We start from the raw sequence: 20,316 nt of genomic DNA, 5'->3' as shown, positions 1-20,316 counted from the left end.
CCTGTGACACCTGACAACACAGTTGTGAAATTCTATTTGCAAATCCAAATAGTCACCTTTGACCTTAAAAATAGTTAGTCCTAATATTGGGGTTCAACCAGGAGGCCCCAAATGAAATGACATCCATGGACAAATGACTCCATGGTCTTTCCGGAATTAGCAAAGGAGCCAATTCCCCAGCCGGCAATGCTGTACTTTGACGCGTGCACAAGTTTCACAAGCTGACACAAAATCTCTAATATCCTTATGCATAGCGGACCACCAAAAGAGTCTAGCAACTGCCTTCTGAGTGGCAGTGACCCCTGGATGACCACTCAATACAGAATCCTGGAATTCTTGCAAAAGGCATAATGTGAGATACACATGGACAAACAGCTTGCATTCAGGGGTATTGGAAGGAGCCAAGGACTGAGCAGTACGGATTTCCACTTCCAGCTCAGAGGAAACCATGGCCATAACAATTCCCTGAGGAAGAATGGAGGAAGGAGGTTCTGGAGGAGACAGAATCAAGACTACGAGACAGGCCATCTGCCCTCACATTCTTAGACCCTGGTCTAAACGTAATAGAAAAATTAAATCTTGAAAAAATAAAGATCATCGGGCCTGTCTAGGTGTCAACCGCTTGACAGGTTCAATATAAGCTAGATTTTTGTGATCTGTCACCACGATGACTGGATGAACAGCTCCTTCCAAAAAATGCCTCCATTCTTCGAAAACCAACTTGACAGCAAGTAACTCCCAATTACCCACATCATAATTTCTTTCAGCAGGAGAAAAATTTCTAGAAAAGAAGGCACGTAGTCGCACGTTAGTTAAAGTCTCAGGACCTTGAGACAATACAGCCCCCATCCTGACCTCAGAAGCATTTACCTCCACAATGAACAGCCTCTGGAGGTCTGGTTGCATAAGAACAGGTGCAGACATTAAATATTTCTTCCAATTTTCAAAAGCCCCAACCGTTTCTGGCAACCAAACCTTTAGCTGTGCCCCTTATACGAGTGAGATCCATAAGAGGCTTGATGATCTGAGAAAATCCTCTAATAAATTTTCTGTAATAATTTGCGAACCCTAAAAAGCACTGCAGAGCCTTGAGGTCGCTGAGTTGAACCCAATCAATGATGGTCTGAACTTTCCCAGGATCCATCTTAAACCCAGAGGCTGACACAATGAACCCCAAGATGATATTTCTTGAACAGAAAATGTACATTTTTCAATTTTAGCGAACAAACAATTATCTCTCAACCTTTGCAGAACCAAACGGACATGTTTATAATGTGAATCCAGGTCAGGTGAGAAAATTAGAATATCATCTAAATAAACCACATTAAATCTGCCAATATAATCAGAGAAAATATCATTCATAAAATTTTGAAATACCGCAGGTGCATTCGTTAGACCAAAAGGCATGATGAGATTTTCAAAGAGACCCTCAGATGTTAAAAACGCTGTCTTCCACTCATCATCCTCACAAATCTGTATCAGATTATATGCCTCTCTGAGATCCAGTTTGGAAAATCATTTGGCCCCAGAAAGCTGATTATATAGATCGGGGACAAGTGGAAGCGGATAAGTATTTTTAACCAATATTTTGTTTAATTCTCGGAAATCAAGGCAGGGATGGAGACCTCCATCTTTTTTAAACAAAATAGAATCCGGCAGCTTCCGGTAATGTGGAAGAACGAATATGACCTTTTCGTAAACTTTCGTTAATATAATCTTTCATGGCTGACCGCTCAGGGCCAGACAAATTATACAAGCAAGCCTTGTGTAATTTGGCATTAGGAATAAGATTAATAGCACAGTCATAGGGACGGTGAGGAAGTAAGATCTCAGACTCTTTTTCTGAAAAAAAATCTCCAAAGTCTAGACCCTCAAGACTAACATGCACAGGTTTAAGACATTTTTCAATGCAATAAGGACTCCATTTGACAATATCTTTCTAATTCCAGTCAATAATCGGATTATGCATACGCAACCAAGGAATACTCAATACAATTCCAGCGGGTACATTGTCCAAAACATAGCAGGAGATTAATTCCATATGAAGAGACCCTACCTTGAGTGTGAACTCCTCCGTAACTAACTAAACCAGATTTTTGAGCAACGGTGTTCTATCAATGGCCACGGTTTGAATAGGGCTTTATAGCTTAACTGTCCCTAATCCTAACTTCAGAACAAATCCCGAATCAATGAAACTAGCCGCAGATCCGCAGTCAATAAAGGCAAATGTGAACAGACACTGATTTTGAAAAAGAAGTTGAGCATTCAACATCACTTTATCAGAGGAGTAAAAGGTTACCTATAAGTCTTTCCTGTCAGCTTGTTTGCTGCAGGTCATGCCAAGCAATCCTTTAAGAAATGTCCAGCTCGGCCACAATAGAGACAAAGTCAAAGTTCCCAATGGCATCTCCTCTTATTAATCCTTGAGCTGACAGCACCAACCTCCATATGTTCCACCTCCGGTGAACGAACCGGGACAGTTGGAGAAAATGGAACCTCTTGTTGAACCTCGCATCTCTCCGGCATCCTCCAATCCATGCAGATAGCCTGAGTCATGGCCTCCACCAAACAACCAGGTGGAGCATGTACAGCCAGAGCATCCTTTATGTTTGGAACGGCGGAACGCACTAAATAAATAAATAATAAAGTGTGTTCGCCACTCCGGGTCCACCGTGCAGTAGGTGTTAAAACCGCTGCTAATTAATGGCAGACGCGCTATATGGCGGTATAATGTGCACGGGTTCAACGTCACCCGACGTGTGCAGAGCGGGCTCTGTTAACTCACAGAGGCGCTGTAACATAAACATAAACACCGAGCCTGTTAGACTCACAGGTCTCGGTGAAATTGCACACACGGTATCTGGTCACAGGACACGGGTCCAAGACAGGGAGCGGTGTCCGTCTAGACCTTCCATGCGTGCAGCATCACTACTGTGGACGCCGGTAAGTGCTGCTGAATGCAGCGTGGCGGCAGGCACAGCTGCTATGCGTGACACCATCGGACACTAGTGTAGAGGTGCGGTGTGCACAGTGGCCTAAGGCTTGCCACTGACTAGCGCTGACTCTTTCTATAGTTCCCTATCCACATGCGTAATATCAGAGGGAGGGGAATCTTAATAAGTCAGTCACCAGAATCATACATCCATCACCATTCACACATCTAGCAAGAAGAGTCTATACTAGCACATGGCCGAGCGGCCATGTGGGCCTTTTATAGCCGTGCGCTGCTGGGACCTTCCAGATCTCTGAAATGGACCAATCAGATCTGGAGAAGGACCTGAGCACGTGACTCCCGACCTCCAATGGGAGATCGTCTCGTGAGCATGCTCAGTGGAGTGGAAGAGGAACTTAACCTCAGGAATGGCTTGCTGCAGAGCAGCATGTGAGGCTCTGGATTCCTGTTGTGTTGCTGCAGGAATCCAACGCCTAACACTTTAGAGACTCCAAAAGACCCCTGAGGAATTGGCATCTGAGAGCTGCATCATTCCACAGGACCTCAGTAGACCACTGAAGAAACTCAGCACAATAGTCTTCTGCTGTGCGGTTCCCCTGTGTCAGGTTCGTGATCATTGTCTCTGCCACCTTGACCCTGTCAAGGTTCGTCATAGATCTGTCCTAAAGCATCAGAAAAGGTATTTCCCGAAGCACGTTCAGGAGCAAAAGAGGGTAGGGAAAATGCCCAGGTCTGAGGACCCCCTGCAAAAGTGACATTATAATTCCCACCCACTTTGACTCACTCCCTGATGACAGGGGGTGAAAGGTAAACAATAATTTACAGCTCTCTTTAAAAATTCTGAACTGGTCTTTTCCCTCTGAAATTTTTTTCAGGGAGTACTATAACAGGTTCAGGGGGCTCAAAGATAAGTCAGATGGTTCAGAAATCATAACAGCAGTCTAAGGAGAGAGACTCTGAGGGGCAGTAAGAGCAATGGCGGATCTTAATAGGGGCGGATGGGGCGGTCGCCCCGGGCCCAAGGTTTTTTGGGGGCCCAGGGCAGGGGCCAATCCGGTCGGTCGGCATCTGTGTGAGCCGCCCGCCGCCGCCCAGTGGCGTAGTAACTTGGAAGGGGGGCGGGCAGTCCCAGGTGGCACGTGTGTGGGGGCGGCGCAGCACGGCAGGAGCAGAAATTCCTCCTCTCTCTGTGCTGTGGCCGGGACTCGGGAGAGAAGCCTTTGAGGCGGCCGGCCGAGGCACAGTGAGGAGAGAAGAGAGCGTATATCAGGCTCAGCCCAGGAGATTTTGGCAGCGGCTAGCGCAGGTGGGTCACTCACCGTCACCATTTGGGAGGAGGATGCTCTGCCTCTCCCCAGCCTCCCTGGCTGCTCCCTCCAATCCAATGCATTATGCAATTTATGCGGCTGCCTCCATGCTCTGCCTCTCCCCAGCCTCCCTGGCTGCTCCCGGCTCCAATGCATTATGCGGCTGCCTCCATGTTCTGCCTCTCCCCAGCCTCCCTGGCTGCTCCCTCCAATGCATTATGCGGCTGCCTCCATGCTCAGTCAGCTGCTGAGCTCTCCCTGCGGGCAGCTTCCTTCCACTCAGTGTCACTCACAACTTAAGTCACACTCACACACACAGCAGCCAGGCAGCCGCAGGCAGGCAGCCTGTGTAAGGCTGTGTGCACACACTGCGGATTTTGCTGCGGTTCCGCAGTGGTTTTTGACATCCGCAGGTAAAACCGCAGGTATTTTGACCTGCGGTTTCACCTGCGGATTTTACAAAATCCACGCGGATGAATCCGCACCTAATCCGTAGCGTGTGCACACAGCCTAAGTGTAACTTATATGTTAACACAAAAAAATGGAGTGAAAGTCCAAAATATTTTAGAAACGTAAGAAATTTATTTGAGGAACAACCCCGTTATCCCATGCTAAAGTGCTTACCCATCATGTGCTCCAGGACAAGTGCAGCGCCGCCACCAGCGCAAGTGCAGCGTGGCGGCGCTGCACTTGTCCTGGAGGCTGGAGCCTCCAGCCTCCAGGACAAGTGCAGTGCCGCCACGCTGCACTTGCGCTGGTGGCGGCGCTGCACTTGTCCTGGAGCACATGATGGGTAAGCACTTTAGCATGGGATAACGGGGTTGTTCCTCAGGGTGCGCACCTGGGTTCTTCCCTACACTTTGTGTCCCGGTTTTATAGCCCATCATTATATTTTGACTGTTGATTTTGAGGAATATTTAATATTATTTTATGAACAGCCCCGGGCCCATAGTCCACTTAATCCGCCACTGAGTAAGAGTACCAGAAATCTGGCCTTGCAAGTGAGCCTGTGAGGATGCCAGTTTGTGTTGTTCCAAGGCCAGATCTTGTACTAACTGAGTCAGGTTTGCTACTTGATCCCGCAAAGTACGTAATGGATCCATAGGTGGAAAAAAGAAAAAAATTAACAGTCAATTATAATATGACGCGAGTCACTAGAGTAAATATTAGCCCCAGAAGTGGAGAGAAAGACTGCAATAACAGAAAGTAAAAATGTACACTACTTATTGAATAATCAACAATCTGCGATCAGGTCCAGGAAATTGCGCAGTACAACAAAGGGAAGTCAGAGAAGAAATCCAATTCACTAGCCGAGGTCAGGAAAACCAGAAAGACAGGACAGTTTACAGGGAGCAGGCACAAAAGAAGTCAGGTCACAAGCAAAGAGCCTAAGTCCGGGAAGGGAATAAAATCAGGCTGGGTCAGGCACAGAGCACAGAGGGATCAGTCTTACACAGGCAGCAGCAAGTGTATGACTGACACTGGATGGAGGAGCTAGCCTGCTTAAGTAGAGGACTAATCAAGAAAAGTGAACACAGATGATTTGAGCACAGACCAAACACAACCAAAACAGACTGAAAGCCTCTATGGGACGCCCTCACACCCAGGGCTCTGGGGTACTCGGTACCGGACCCGGTGGATCTCAATGGGAGTTGTCACGGTAGCTGTGACCCGGCCCGTGGCCCTGGGCGCCCATGGTAAATGTTCAGTATGAATGAATAAGTTGTGACGCCACCTGTGGTGTTCGGCAATGTAGATGTTAGGCCGATGCTGCAGACAGATCCTCTGGGACAGATGGTGTGGTGCAGCAGTGATGGTATAGCCCTCCACAGGCAGGGCTGTTGTCCCAGGGCAGAGTAGATATGGTGACAATTACGTGGTGTAGTGTCAGGCGCAGGGGATGTAGCGGTGCCGGGCAGGTTGACGCTGGAATAAGTGGAGGACACCAGGGCATGTAGCTCCAAAGCTTTACTCACAGTCTGTTGCACAAACAGGTGGCTGCTTCTGTGCCGTGTCCTCCGGGTCTGGGACTCAGTCAACCCCCCAGGCCAGATGGAATACTCCTTTCCAACACTCCGCCAACTTGTGCCTATCTGAATGACTCCTCTTATAGCGCCTTTAGATGAAGTACTCCTAGTACTGAGTTACACTGGAGTTCCTGTCTGATGTTCCTATGAACTCTACTTGTACGGCAGACAGCTGTAGCCTGCTTTGGGTACTCCTTGCTACTAAGTCCCGGCTCACTATCCAGTTGTTGTTGTGCCCCCAAGCTTTGTGTGGGAATATAGTGGTCACTACTTCTATTCCTCCTGTGTCTGCTGCAGGACCATAAGTATCCGTACAACCTCGGGGACCGGGCCCCGGCCTTGCGCTTAGAACTTCTGGGAAGGGTTCTCTTCTCACCCACGTCCTCTGTTCTCTTTTACTCCTCACGTTCCGTACTAATCCTTTCTTTCTATGGAGAGTCAAGCTTTCAGTCTATGCTGCTCTCTCTTTCCCGTGCCAGCAGACCCAGATCACTGGGATCTGCTGCAGCACTTCCATCCATCTATCCCTCTCTCCTGGGATCTTCTTCTCTCTCTCTCCAGCCAACTACTGACCTCTAATCATAAACTCTTCCCGCTCCTTGTAATGTAATCTAACTCCACCCACCTCCCAGCACGTTTCGTGTTCCAAGCAGGGAGCCTCCAATGGGTGCTTTGCTATACTCCAAGCAGGGAGCCGCCAAAGGTGCTTTGCTACACTACTTTGTGGTGTGGTGTGCAGGTGTTGGAGCGTGGTCAGGAGTTTCCACCTTACCTGGATGGTGAGGTACCACACCTCAGGAGGAGGTGCAGTACCTCTGTGGCGACTGAGCCTCAGGGGTGCCACATCTACACAAAGTAACATAGCAGACAGGAACAGAGTGGAGATCGTGACTAGAAATGAGCGACTTTGCCTTTTTCAGGGTCAAGTCGGGTTTCATGAAACCTGACTATCAAAAGTCGAGTCAAACGAAATCGGCAGACTATTGGGAAAAGTCGAAGATCCGACTGAAACACGAAACCAAATGCAAGTCAATGAGGAAGCAAAGTCGGCTGGGAGTGGAGGACAGTAAACACACCTACATGCTGGACCACAAAATCTCTCTGTCTCTCTCTCTCTCAATCTCTCTCTCTCCCCAGACGCTGCACATGACATCTCATTGTCCACAGTGTACGTCCTTGCTCAGTGGCTGAAAAAAGTCACGTGCAAGTATTCTGGGAAATCCGACTTTGGCGCTCGTTTTGCCGACCGCATGGCCGACTTCACGCTGTGGTCGGGTTTCGGTCGGCGAAACCCGACTTTGCCATAAGTCGGCGACTTATGAATCTGGCGGACCTGTTTCTCTCAACTCTAATCATGACAGATTCCCTCTCTTTTGTTTGTGGTTGTTGTGAGGGGAAGGAGGAATCAACCTTGAGTGTTACAACACCACTAGCACACCATGGTCTTGAACCTCATGAGCGCCTTCTTGCTGCACTATCTTCAACATGAGGCTTGTATTTTTAGGGTTAGTAATAGTGCTGACTACTGGATTGCCACTCTGTTACATCATTGGAACAAGATTAAATTTTGCCAGATGTCCCCCCCGGAAAGGGATGCACGCATGTTGGAATTTCGAAACATGCTTGTTGACAATCTTAAGAGTGGTTTCCCCCTAGACAGCAGTGAGGACACAGTGTGCATCGCAGTCCTAGACTTTCAACCCTGTGAATGTTACAGTGCTAGCTTAAAAAATATTAGCAGCAGCAGCAGTGTAAGTGGCATAAGCAAATTCTGTGAGTCATTTCACACATTTTTTTATGCCAGTCCATGCACCAGCGGAACAGAGTATATGTCTGACATGTTATGAATGACATGAAAGGATGGGGCAGGTGTAGCTAGAGCTCAATATCAATGCCATCATAAGGAATATTTATCCTTTGCATTTTGGTCTTCAAGAATGGAAGAGTGGCCTGAGCCACAAGTAATCCACAATTAAAACGCTTCTTGATTACCATCTTCACAGTGTTCCATGCTCTATCTAATGCCTTGGAAACTTTTTGTACCCTTCTCATAACTGATAACTTTCAGCAATGAGATCCCTTTGCTGTGTTGTAAGCCTTTTATGGACTATAGCTTTTTCTGTAAAATGCAACTAAGGAAATGTCAGAAATCCTACTAGAACAGCTAAAGTTTAAATGGGGTTAATAAGAATTATTTTAACCCATCCCCGATTGGGCGATTTTCTGTTTTTCCTCTTGTGTTTTTTTCCTCCCCTTCCAAGAGCCATAACTTATTCTTTTTTCTGTAGAAATATGAGGGCTTGTTGGTTTGCAGGACAAATTGTTCTTTTGATTGACAAAATCCATTTTATCATTTGATATACTTGAAAGCAGGAAATAACATTGAAGTGCTGTAATACTGAAAAAAAGTGCAATTCTGAATTTGTTTTTTTGGGTTTTGTTATTGCAGCATTAATTATTTGGTAAAAATGACATGGCAGTATGATTTTTCAGGATAGTAAAATTATGGTGATATCAAACATGCACAGTTTTTTTTATAATATCTAAGTATTGAATTTTTTTTCAAAATTCAAACTTTTATATATTTTTTTATTTTTTCATATTTTTAAAAACATTTTTTTACTGTATCTTGTAGTTCCTTTAGGTGATTTGAACCTTCTGTCATCTTATCGCTTATGCTTCACACATCAGTACTATAGTATTGCTGTATATGGCAAAAATCACACTCTCCTATGAACGCTGGTCACAAGCTGGCTTTTACAGAAGTACTGTGATGACAGGCAAGATGTCTTCAGCAATGGTCTGTTTAAACAATGTGCCCCTTGACACCTCTGTACCTGTGCTGTTAATGCCTCTATCACATATTGACCGCGGTATTAAACTGGTTGACAGACTGCTTCACTCGTGACTGTGAGGAATAGATGATGACTAAATAATCATCATTTTCTTGCAAAGATGCAGGCTCAGTTCCTGAGCTGACATTATGGATTTCCATCAGTTTCTTAAAAAATCAAAAGGGCAGGAGATGATTGGTTCTATTAACAAGACTTTAAATGCTTCTGGCTCTTTCAGATTCCAATATTTGAGCATTCACTCAACTAGCTGGGAGAGAGGAGAGCACTGGGCAGTCTAGGAGGGAATGCTGTGCTTGCCTTCCAATATGTTACCATCCTAATTAAAGAACCAAATGCAATTAGCACCAAAAATATATTTCAGCAGAATGTAGCTGAGGTTTTCAGTAGGTGTAATAATTATAGGAATGAGGCCTGTCACGCTTCCTTGTAATTAAATTTTAGCCATCATTTTTTTTTCTTATACAGCTCTGGCAAAAATTAAGAGACCACTGCAAAGTTTTCAGTTGGTCTGATTTTTCTCTTTATAGGTATATTTTTGAGTAAAATGTAAATTGCTCTTTTATTCTATAAACTACTGACAACATGTCTCCGAATTTCCAAGCACTAAATTTTGTATTTATATTCAGAAAATGAGCAATGGTCAAAATAACAAAAAATGCAGTGCTTGCAGACCTCAAATAATGCTAAGAAAACAAGTTCATAATCATTTAGAAACAACAATACTAATGTTTTAACTCAGGAAGAATTCAGAAATCAATATTTTGTGGAATAACCATGATTTTTAATCACAGCTTTCATGCGTCTTGGCATAAAATCATAGAATAATAGAATCGCAGAGTTGGAAGGGACCTCCTGGGCCATCTGGTCCAACCCCCTGCTCAAAGCAGGATTCGCTAAATTATCCCAGGCAGATGCCTGTCCAGACTCTGTTGAAGACTTCTATTGAAGGAGAACTCACCAACTCTCGTGGCAGCCTGTTCCACTGATAGATCACTCAAGCTGTCAAAAAGTTTTTTCTAATATCTAATCTGTGTCTCCTCCCATTCAGTTTTATCCCATTGTTTCTAGTTTTTCCTTGTGCAAATGAAAATAAAGATGATCCTTCTACAATGTGACAGCCCTTGAGATATTTGTAGACTGCTATTAAGTCTCCTCTCAGACTTCTCTTCTGCAAGCTAAAGATTCCCAAATCCTGCAACCTTTCCTCATAAGACAGGGTTTGCAGACCGGTCACCATTCTGGTCGCTCTTTTCTGAACTTGCTCCAGTTTCTTGATGTCTTTTTTAAAATGTGGTGCCCAAAACTGGACACAGTATTCCAGATGAGGGCTGACCAAAGAGGAGTAGAGGGCAATAATGACTTCACGTGATCTAGACTGTATGATTCTGTTAATACATACTAGAATTGCATTTGCCTTTTTTGCTGCTGCTTAACACTGTTGACTCATATTCAGTCTGTGATCTATTAGTATATCCAAGTCTTTTTCACATGTGCTGTTGCTTAGCCCTATTCCTCCCATTCTGTATATGCTTTTTCATTTTTATTTCCCAGATGTAGTACTTTGCATTTTTCCCTGTTAAAAACCATTCTGTTAGTTGCTGCTCATTGCTCCAGTTTATTTATATATTTTTGAATCCTCTCTCTCATCTCTAGTATTAGCTATCCCTCCTAGCTTTGTGTCATCAGCAAATTTAATCAGTTTACCCTCAATTCCTTCATCTAAATCATTGATAAAGATGTTGAACAATACAGGGCCCAGGGCAGAGCCCTGCGGTACCCCACTTGAGAAATTCTTCCAACTGGATGTGCAGCCATTTACGACCATTCATTGGGTCCGATCACTAAGCCAGTTATGAATCCACCTAACAGTTGCCTTGTCCATTCCATACTTGTCCATTTTTTCAATAAGGATTGTGTGAGATACTTTGTCAAATGCTTTGCTGAAGTCAAGATATACTATATCTACAGCATTTCCCTGATCCATCCAATCAGTGATTCTGTCATAGAAGGAAATTAAGTTAGTCTGACATGACTTATTAGTTACAAACCCATGTTGACTCTGTTTAATCACTTCATTCTTATCCAGGTACTGACATACATGTTGTTTAATAATTTGTTCAAAGATCTTTTCTGGTATAGAAGTCAGACTCACCGGCCTACAGTTGCCTGGGTCCACCTTCTTCCCCTTTTTGAAGATAGGAATAACATTTGCTCTTCTCCAGTCTTCTGGCACTTCTCCTGTTCTCCAAGAATTTTCAAAGATTATGGAGAGGGGTTCAAAAATTTCTTGTGCTATCTCCTTCAGTATTCTGGGGTGTAATTCATCTGGACCTGGAGACTTGAATTCATTTAGGTTAGCTAAGTGTTTCCTCACTATCTTTTCTTTATAGATATCCTGGTTTCTTCTATTACCTTAATAGGACAGTGAAGAATAGTTGATATTACATTTCCTTTCTGAGAGAAAACAGATGCAAAATAGGAATTTAAAAGTTTGGCCTTCTCAACATCCTGTCTTACCATTTCATCATTTTCATCCTGTAAAAATCATATAGCATCTTTGACTTTTCTTTTACTTTTAACATATCCCCAAAATCCTTTATTATTGCTTTTGACGTCTCTTGCAAGCCTCAATTCATTGTCAGCTTTAGATAATCTGATTTGTGCCCCGCAAGTTCGGCAGACAGCATTATATTCTTCTTTATATATGCCTCCCTCTTTCCATTTTATAAACATTTCTTTCTTCCTTTTTAGCATGTGCTTAAGTTCTGTGTTCATCCATCCTTGTTTCCTTAAATGCTTCCTATTCTTCCCTCTTTTCAGAATTGTTAACAATTGTGCTTTGAGAATTGCATTTTTCAAGATTTCCCATCCTTTCTGGACATTTTTGTCCTTAAGGATATCCAGCCATTGGATCCTTCCAATTCTCTTTCTGAATCCCTTAAAATCTGTGTAACGGGGTCTTCTGTGCTGTAATACTTCTTACATTACCACCCCATTTCTCAGGAGGTTCACTCTGCTTTTCCTCACTTTTAAATGAAAGACGCTGGTTCGAAAGGCTTTGTAACATGGGAACATATAAAAGATCACTGCTACTCCATGTATTTCCAGTGTGACAACATTTTACTCATCGGTCTCAGAATATATATATATACATACAGAGGGCAGGACAATCAATGTGTGTCGTGCCAGTAGAAAACAGGCTCCAATTAAAGGCCCCTTTACATTTAGTGATGCACCAGCGATCCTGACCAGCGATATGACCCGGTCAGGATCGCTGGTGCATCGCTAAATGATCGCTAGTGAGCTTCCAGACAGGAAGATCTCACAGCAATGCAGCAGCGATACAGCGGACAATACTTACCTTTCAGATGCTGCGATCCTGCCGTCCTCCGTCCGCATCCACGCTTTGCTTGTCGGCGCCACAGGAAGCCCAGCAGGAAGCGCCCGACGATAAATGGAGCTGCGCAATCTCGCGCGATCAGCGACAGACAGCGGGGGAGCCAGTCGGAGGTAAGTATCACACATAGCGATATCGCAGCTAGCGATATCGCTACTGCGTCACCAAATCGGTGATGCTTTAGCGATATTGTTAGCGATATCGCTATGTGTAAAACCCCCTTTAGACACCAGATGTACATTACAATAGCCGTGGGATTTACAAAGGTGGGGGGAGGTCAGAAGTGGGATATCTTGTTTACCTCTGCCCAGGGGGTCGCAGCCGGTCGGTTGCTGCATTAAGGGCATACATCTCCTATTCGGTGTGCTGGGGGGTTCTGTAACAATCTGCCTTTCTGAAATCTAACCTTGACATCTGAGTCTTCACAGGTCTTCCTCCTCTAGTTATCCAAAATTCTAAAATAGCATGCTTTCCACCAGTCTTTCACATTGCTGTTGGGTGACCTTATGCCACTCCTGGTACAAAAATTTAAGCAGTTCTTTGTTTGATGGCTTGTGACTATCCATCTTCCTCTTGATTACATTCCAGAAGTTTTCAATGGGGTTCAGGTCTGGAGATTGGGCTGGCCATGACAGGGATTTGGTGTGGTAGTCCTTCATCCACACATTTTTATTGACCTAGTTGTGTGGCATGGCTCATTGTCCTGCTGGAAAAAACAGTACTCAGAGTTGGAGAAGGAATCAACTGGTTTTACAGGATAACCTTGTATGCAGCTTGATTCATATGTCCTTCACAAATATTAACCTGCCCAATTCCAGCCTTGCTGAACCATCTCCAGATAATCACCGATCCTCCGCCAAATATCAAAGGGGTGCAAGACACTGTGGCTTGTACTCCTCTCCCGGTCTCTGTCTAACCATTAGATGACCAGGTGTTGGGCAAAGCTGAAAATTAGACTCATCAGAGAAGATTACCTTACTCCAGTCCTCTATCGTCCAATCCTTATGGTCTTTACCAAACTTCAGCCTGGCTCTCCTTTGCTTCTCATTGATGAAATGCTTTTTTATAGCTTTATATGATTTGAGTCCTGCCTCTAGGAGCCTGTTACGAACTGTTCTTGTCATGCACTTCACCCCAGCTGCCATTTGCCATTCCTTTTGTAGGTCACTTGATGTCATCCTGCGGTTGCTGAGTGACATTCGAATAAGATGACAGTCATCCCGGTCAGTGGAGAGTCGTTTTCACCCTCTGCCGGTCTGTAGCTGTGTTGTCCCCAATGTCTGCTGCTTGACCCTGTTGTAATGGACTGCCGTCTTAGAAATTTTAAACTTGGAGGCAACATGACGCTCACTGTATCACTCTGCTTGTAAAGCCAGAATTGAGCCCTTTTTTTCCTCACACAAGACTTTTCTTTTCAACTCCTTTGGCATGGTTAAAAGTTATTTTTTCATTCCTAATACTTTTAGAATATTACCAGCAGCACTTGTTTTGCCATCCAGCTTGTCCTATTGCAAGAGGATTGTGAACACCACAGCAGGGTTTTTTATACTTTCCTCCGTTAAATAAGATTTGGTTCAGGTGATCACCTAATCAGAAGCACATTAAGTAGAATGAGGTGTACTCTGGCTGGAATTCAACTGACACTAGAATGGAATGGTTGTCAGACATGTAGAGAAGCTGATCTTTATAAAACTGTGCAGTGGTCACTTAATTTTTGCCAGAGCTGTATATCAATAGTGCTCATGAAAATAACAAACTTTGTTATACAGTATATATATATATATATATATATATATATATCTTATTAGAGAAATCTGATTCTTTCTCCTCCTGATCTCAGCTTTCATTCTCAATTATTCACAGGTAAAATCTCTCTCTTCAGATTTTCCAACTACTGACATAGAAGATGACAGTTGGTGCTCATAAAGTTCTACAGAGGGGGAGGAGCTAGAGACAGACACATATATCCTGCTACAATTTTTCTAGAAACAAGAGTTATACTGCAAGAAAATATGAGGACATACATGTACCTGTAGCTATATTTATCTTGTACCTTTCACCAGAATTTTCCATTATTTTCCTCTTTTGTCTTTCATTGATAGTCATGTCAATATTGATGTTGTTTTTATAGACCAGTTCATAGAAAAGATTCATATAGTTAGTATTAGTATATTTTGTGAACTAGTTTCGCTCCATTCATTGCCTTGTTCTTTCCAGTCTGTAAATATAAACTCGACGCCTCAAAGCTATTACAATAACTGCTGCTGAGCGCTCATTAGTTTGGGTTGAAATGGGGATATTCTTTAGTTTTCCATTTCGGCTCTAAAATGCATCAGTCTGTTAATGCCTTATGACTCAGGAATGACATGTAAAAAGCCCAAATCTTTTTAATACGGTAAACATAACAGGGTTGGGTGTCTGGTGTGAAAACACAGATAACGCCAATTATCTACTGGTCGACTTAACTGAGTCAACACGCAATGCGCTACCAAGATAAAGGCAGGAACATGGTGCAAACTGGAAGGTTTCTGTTGGCTGCTTTTCAGGGTCCGCAGTTAACTATGTAAGAACAGTGGTGCAAAAAAAAATGGTTTTATATACAAACTTTGTCACATACAGTCATGGGATACATAACACTAGTCGGAGATTTAGGGTTTAGAGTTTAAATCCTGAATACGGTTGTTATCTTGAAATCCATTAAATCAATTTTAATGAAAAATAAAATGAAAAATTAATTTGTAATTTACTGATTATGAGTTTCCACGTATAAGATGTAAATCATTTTAACATTTCAAAGCGATAAATGGATTTATTACTTCTTTTAAAAAAAAAAAAATCCTCTAACTTTTCTTTATCTTACATCAGATAAGTTAGAGGTACACTGTCTGGAGCTAACGTATACTCTTTGTAGTCAGCATTGTAAGTCATTGCATGAAATTTAGACGGTAACTATACTTTCAAGTAACATACCAGATGACGCTGCCTTGTGTGTAGATGCGGAATACTAATATTCCTGTCCATTAGATGATTTGTATTCTCCATTTTCACCAGGTTTCTCCTCTGCAGCCTCTATCTCTTAATTAGCTATTGTCTCTGAGCTAGTAGGATGAGACTATCTTTTATGATGTCTCTCATGCTCAGCATAAAACAAAGGGAGGGATTCCTGCTCTTTATTACTTAGACAGAAAAAAACAGCATGGAGAAAATTATATAGCAGTCCTGAGCTGTGTAGCTGTGAATCCAACCCTTTGGTACGGTAAAAGACTTATTAGAAAGCTCAACACCATCTTTCTGTATCTCTCTTTGCCAATTTTATTACTTACTCATTACTTCTCCTCCCCTTTCCATATAGAACAATTGGCTGCAAACCTGACACCTCACTGTGCAGGCAGGTCCATCTTATCTTGATCAAGATGAAGTTGAGCTGTTTTTTAAGAATGTTTGACATGCTCAGGAGTCAAAGATGAGAGGAAGACATGGCTCATAAGTGGAGAAAGAAGCACATTTCTCAGATAACATTTTCATATACTGCTGTGCTATTGTAAAGTAACCTTTCAATACATGTTATCAAGGAAAGACAGGATAGAATGTAGAATAGAGGAGGCAGCTGCACTTTCTGTGTGTGCTGTTACAGGGGAGGGCACAATGTGGGAAAATATCTGAATGGCTCAGAGTGTATAGCTCAGCACTAGAGTTGTGAAAATCGTCCAAACGCTAAATAGAAATGATTAAGACAAAATGAATAAATAGCACAGAAACAGCTAGGAGTTTTCTCCAAAAATACTTTAGCCAGAGCTGAAAACTGTTAAATGGAGCAGGAAAACAATTGCCTTCATAGCAATACTCTAGTAATCAATTAAGCCACAAAGTAATACAAAAAACAGACATTTTTTGTTTGTTTTCTTTATTAATATGTAAGCAAAAGTAGGCAAAGAATACCAAAAAAGTCATTCTACAAGTCTTCAAGGGGTTTAAAACTTTTAATAAAAGTTTTCCCCTAAAGCTTTTATATTTGTAAATTCATAAAGAGTGCAGGCAGTCCCCCTCCCTGGATCCAGCATCGGTTCTACGCCGCTACTTCAGACTCTGTATTTTGGCTGCATCAAAGAAGTCATGTTGACAGTGCACATTATTATTTTTGCCAATCACTGACCTCAGCAGCTTGTGCGGGTGAGTAACCTGCTCTCTTTGGTTTTTTGCAAGTATAAAAGCATTTTGGAACCACTTTTGCTAAAGTAGTAGAAAACGCCTTTAATATGAAAAAACATATACAGTTAGTAATATAGAAACGCTGTCAATGGTAAACCTATTGGATAAGATGGTCGGGCTAATGCTTATGGGTACACATATTACAAATTTATAGAAAAGTAATACAAATATCCTTTTGAATATTTTAGGGCAAGGTACAATTGGATACCAGTTATATACTTATATACATACAGCATTGACAATGATAGTGCCATAACTTTAGACAGAATCTGTCACCAACGTTATGCTTTCCGAATCTGAGAGCAGAATAAAATTGGGATAGAAACCCTGTTTCCAATGCTGTGCCACTTAATGTGCTCCTTGCTGTAGTTTTGAAAGATTGACTGCAGTTTCTCTGCTAGTCCTCTCAATGATGACATTTGTCTGACTGCGCCAATAAATTGATTGACAGCTTTCCTGCCACGCTGTGCATAGACAGAAACCAACCAAATGATTCTGGCTGCGAATTTGGTAGTTTATGAATATCAAGGACTGCAAATCTGGAACTAATCACTAAGGCTGGGTTCACACGTAGCGGAGCTCTCGAGGAAATTACCGCGAGAATTCCGGAATTCCATTCCGCGGGAAAATCGCATTTTAAATTCCCGCGGAAAAACTAGCATTTTGCAAGCGTAAGGATTAGCAGAGCTGCAACAGATAAACGTCTTTCACCAAGACAACAGCAAACATGCTGCTCTGAGCTGGATCAGCAAAAAAATGGTAACAAGTTTTCTTTAAGAACACCTAATTGTAAATAATTGTGGTCCTGCTTACAATTTCTCACAATTACTAGCAGGCATAGTGTTGAAATTCTCATAAATATTTTTAAAACAGAATTATTGGATTGTTTTTATAATTCTTTCATAAATATCAGTTGCACTAAGACTCCGGACCCTGAGGACCCCTAAAGCACAATACCACTACATATAAAGGCACCTGTGTCATAAATGGCACATGGCAGGAAGGGGCTCTGTAATACACTTTGTATTGAGTCATAGGAGCTTTGACTTATATTCCTATGTACAATGCCTGGTTCCACTTCTAGGAACCAGATCGGTATTGGTTCACTAACGAAACGCTGTAATACTTCACTTCTCCTGTAGTGGCTTTTACAGGCGAAATGTATGGCTATGGGCAGCTTCCCTACTAATTAGCACTAATTGCTGGAGGTTTCTGATCCTGGACCTTTGGAGGTCCACCAATCATGGCTCTGGCTTCAATGATAAATTAACTCATTTAAGTCTTACTTGACAACTTTTGATGGTGGGCATTCAGGAGGTGAGCAGAAATTCTCACCCATAACCACACCTTTTAGAGGATAACGTTATCCACCTTGACTACTGCAATATCCTCCTCTGTGGTCTCCCAACTAACACTCGCAAACCTCTTGAGTGCATCCTTAACTCTTCTGCCTATTTATCCACCTCTCCCCTTGATACTCTTCTGCCTCTCTGTTCTGCAAATCTCTTTATTGTCTCCCATATTCTCACTGGATTCAGTTTAAACTAACACTGACCTACAAAGTCGTCCATATTCTTTGTCCTCCATTTATCTCCGGACTAATCTCCCAATATCTTTCCACACTATGCTTCTTCTTTCATCCACACTCGTATGTTCCTCCCCCAGTCACCTCCAAGAGTTCTGAGCATCCACCATCCTCCGGAATTGCTTTCCACAGCATGTCAGATTGACTTCAACATTCAGAAACCTCAGACAGAACTTGATAGCCCATCTCTTCAATAAAGCCTACAGTCTGCAAAGATCCCACTGTCACCTCACCAACATTGGAGCTGCCGCAACCCCCCAACTTGCTGTCTCCTTCCCCATTACTCTGCTGACTGAAAGCCCACAGATGACTCTCTACCTCTGTACCAGTCTGTCACTGCTATTTTGTTCATTGTAGTTTAGATTTGTATTTTATATTTAAATCTCTTTTCACATGTACATCACCATGGAATCAATGCTGCTCTAAAAGTAAATAATATTCCACAACGCAATAACACTAATTCCTCATCACCGCTAAGTCTCAGTCCCTACTTTCCAAATACTTAGGCACAGGAAACCACTGAGCATAATTGTTAATGCCTTGGAGATTTGCCAACTCTACTGGAAGGTCTCCACTTCCTCCAGTAGCACTCTCATCCCAGAAGAGTTTAGTTTTTTGGGGGAAATATTCTCTAAGCTATAATTGGCTATGTAAAGTCTTAAGCCCCCGTTACACACATCGAGATCCCTAGCGATATCGCTAAAGCGACAATGATTTTGTGACGCAACAGCGACATTGTTAGCGATTTCGCTAAATGTGACACGCGGCAACGACCGGCGCCCTGTTGCGATGTCGCTGATCATGCTCGAACATCCAGGATCATTTTTTGATCGCTGGCGTCCCGCTGACCAGCATGCATGTCTGTGTTTGACGCCCTTTATCAACGACAAGCGACCTCGTTGGTGACTCAGAACTCTGCAACGTAGGCGTGATTCAAAGTCTGAATCGTTACAATAGACAGTGTGTGACAAGGTCCCAACGATCGCCGTGGTCATTAGTAACATCGCTGATCGCTGTTGCGTCGTTATGGAGATCGGCCAGTATGACTGCTTACTAGCGATGCACAAACGATCTTAGCCAGATCGTATCGTTGTCGGGATCGTTGGTGTGTCGCTATGTGTAACGGTACCCTTAGTCCTGAACCTCTCTAGGCTTATGGGTGTTTGCATTACTTTAAAATAACTATTATTCTTTTGAAAAGACCAAAAAAAATCTGTTTTAACAAAAGAAAAAAAATGCAAAAATTGCAAACAAACAAATGAGGAATCATTGCTTATTGGCGACACGGGAAGTCTTAGAATTTTGTCTTCTCCTCATCTACATCGACAGCATAGCAATGCTTTAGAAAGCTATCTCCTCTCCAATATTTATGTTAACATGGAAAGGTACAGGGCTTTTTGAAATGAAATCCATCTTTATTCAAAGAAGAGGAGTAGAATTGGAAATTAAATTGTAGTGATATTCCATGGAACCTTAAACTGGCACAACTCGCTGATTGTATATGGCAATAAAACCCCAGAAAACTCAATGTTTTGCTTTCAAAATGCAATGGAAATGCTTTCTCAATGCTCCTTTCCTGCTTCTCTGTAAAATCTCATAGTCTGTTGACAGTGTGTAAAATCAGAATTTATGTCTTCTTTAACTCACTGGAAGAAACGCATTTGAGTAAAGTCTGTAGAAGTTAAACCAGCAAGGAATTGAATAGAGATGTGCCTAAATGTGAACCGCTTCATTGATAAGCTGCTAAAACCTTTTAAAACTCCCTTCTCTGCTTTGAACGTAGATTGCAACATTTCCATCTTTATAGATTTGAACACCTGTACTGGAAGGTATATTTTTTTTTATCACGTATAGAAACTTTTTAGAAGTTTCAAAATGTAACTTCCCCCATAATAAAAAAAAAATAGTGATAAGTTGAACACTTCTCAGAACTTGTCGATTGAGTAGCCTTAAAACTTGGATGCACCAGATTGGACTGAAGTT

The sequence above is a fragment of the Dendrobates tinctorius genome, unplaced genomic scaffold, assembly GCF_039654945.1.
Source record: "Dendrobates tinctorius isolate UK_male_01 unplaced genomic scaffold, ASM3965494v1 ptg000049l, whole genome shotgun sequence".
Taxonomy (NCBI): domain Eukaryota; kingdom Metazoa; phylum Chordata; class Amphibia; order Anura; family Dendrobatidae; genus Dendrobates; species Dendrobates tinctorius.
Note: the sequence above shows the minus strand (reverse complement) of the source record.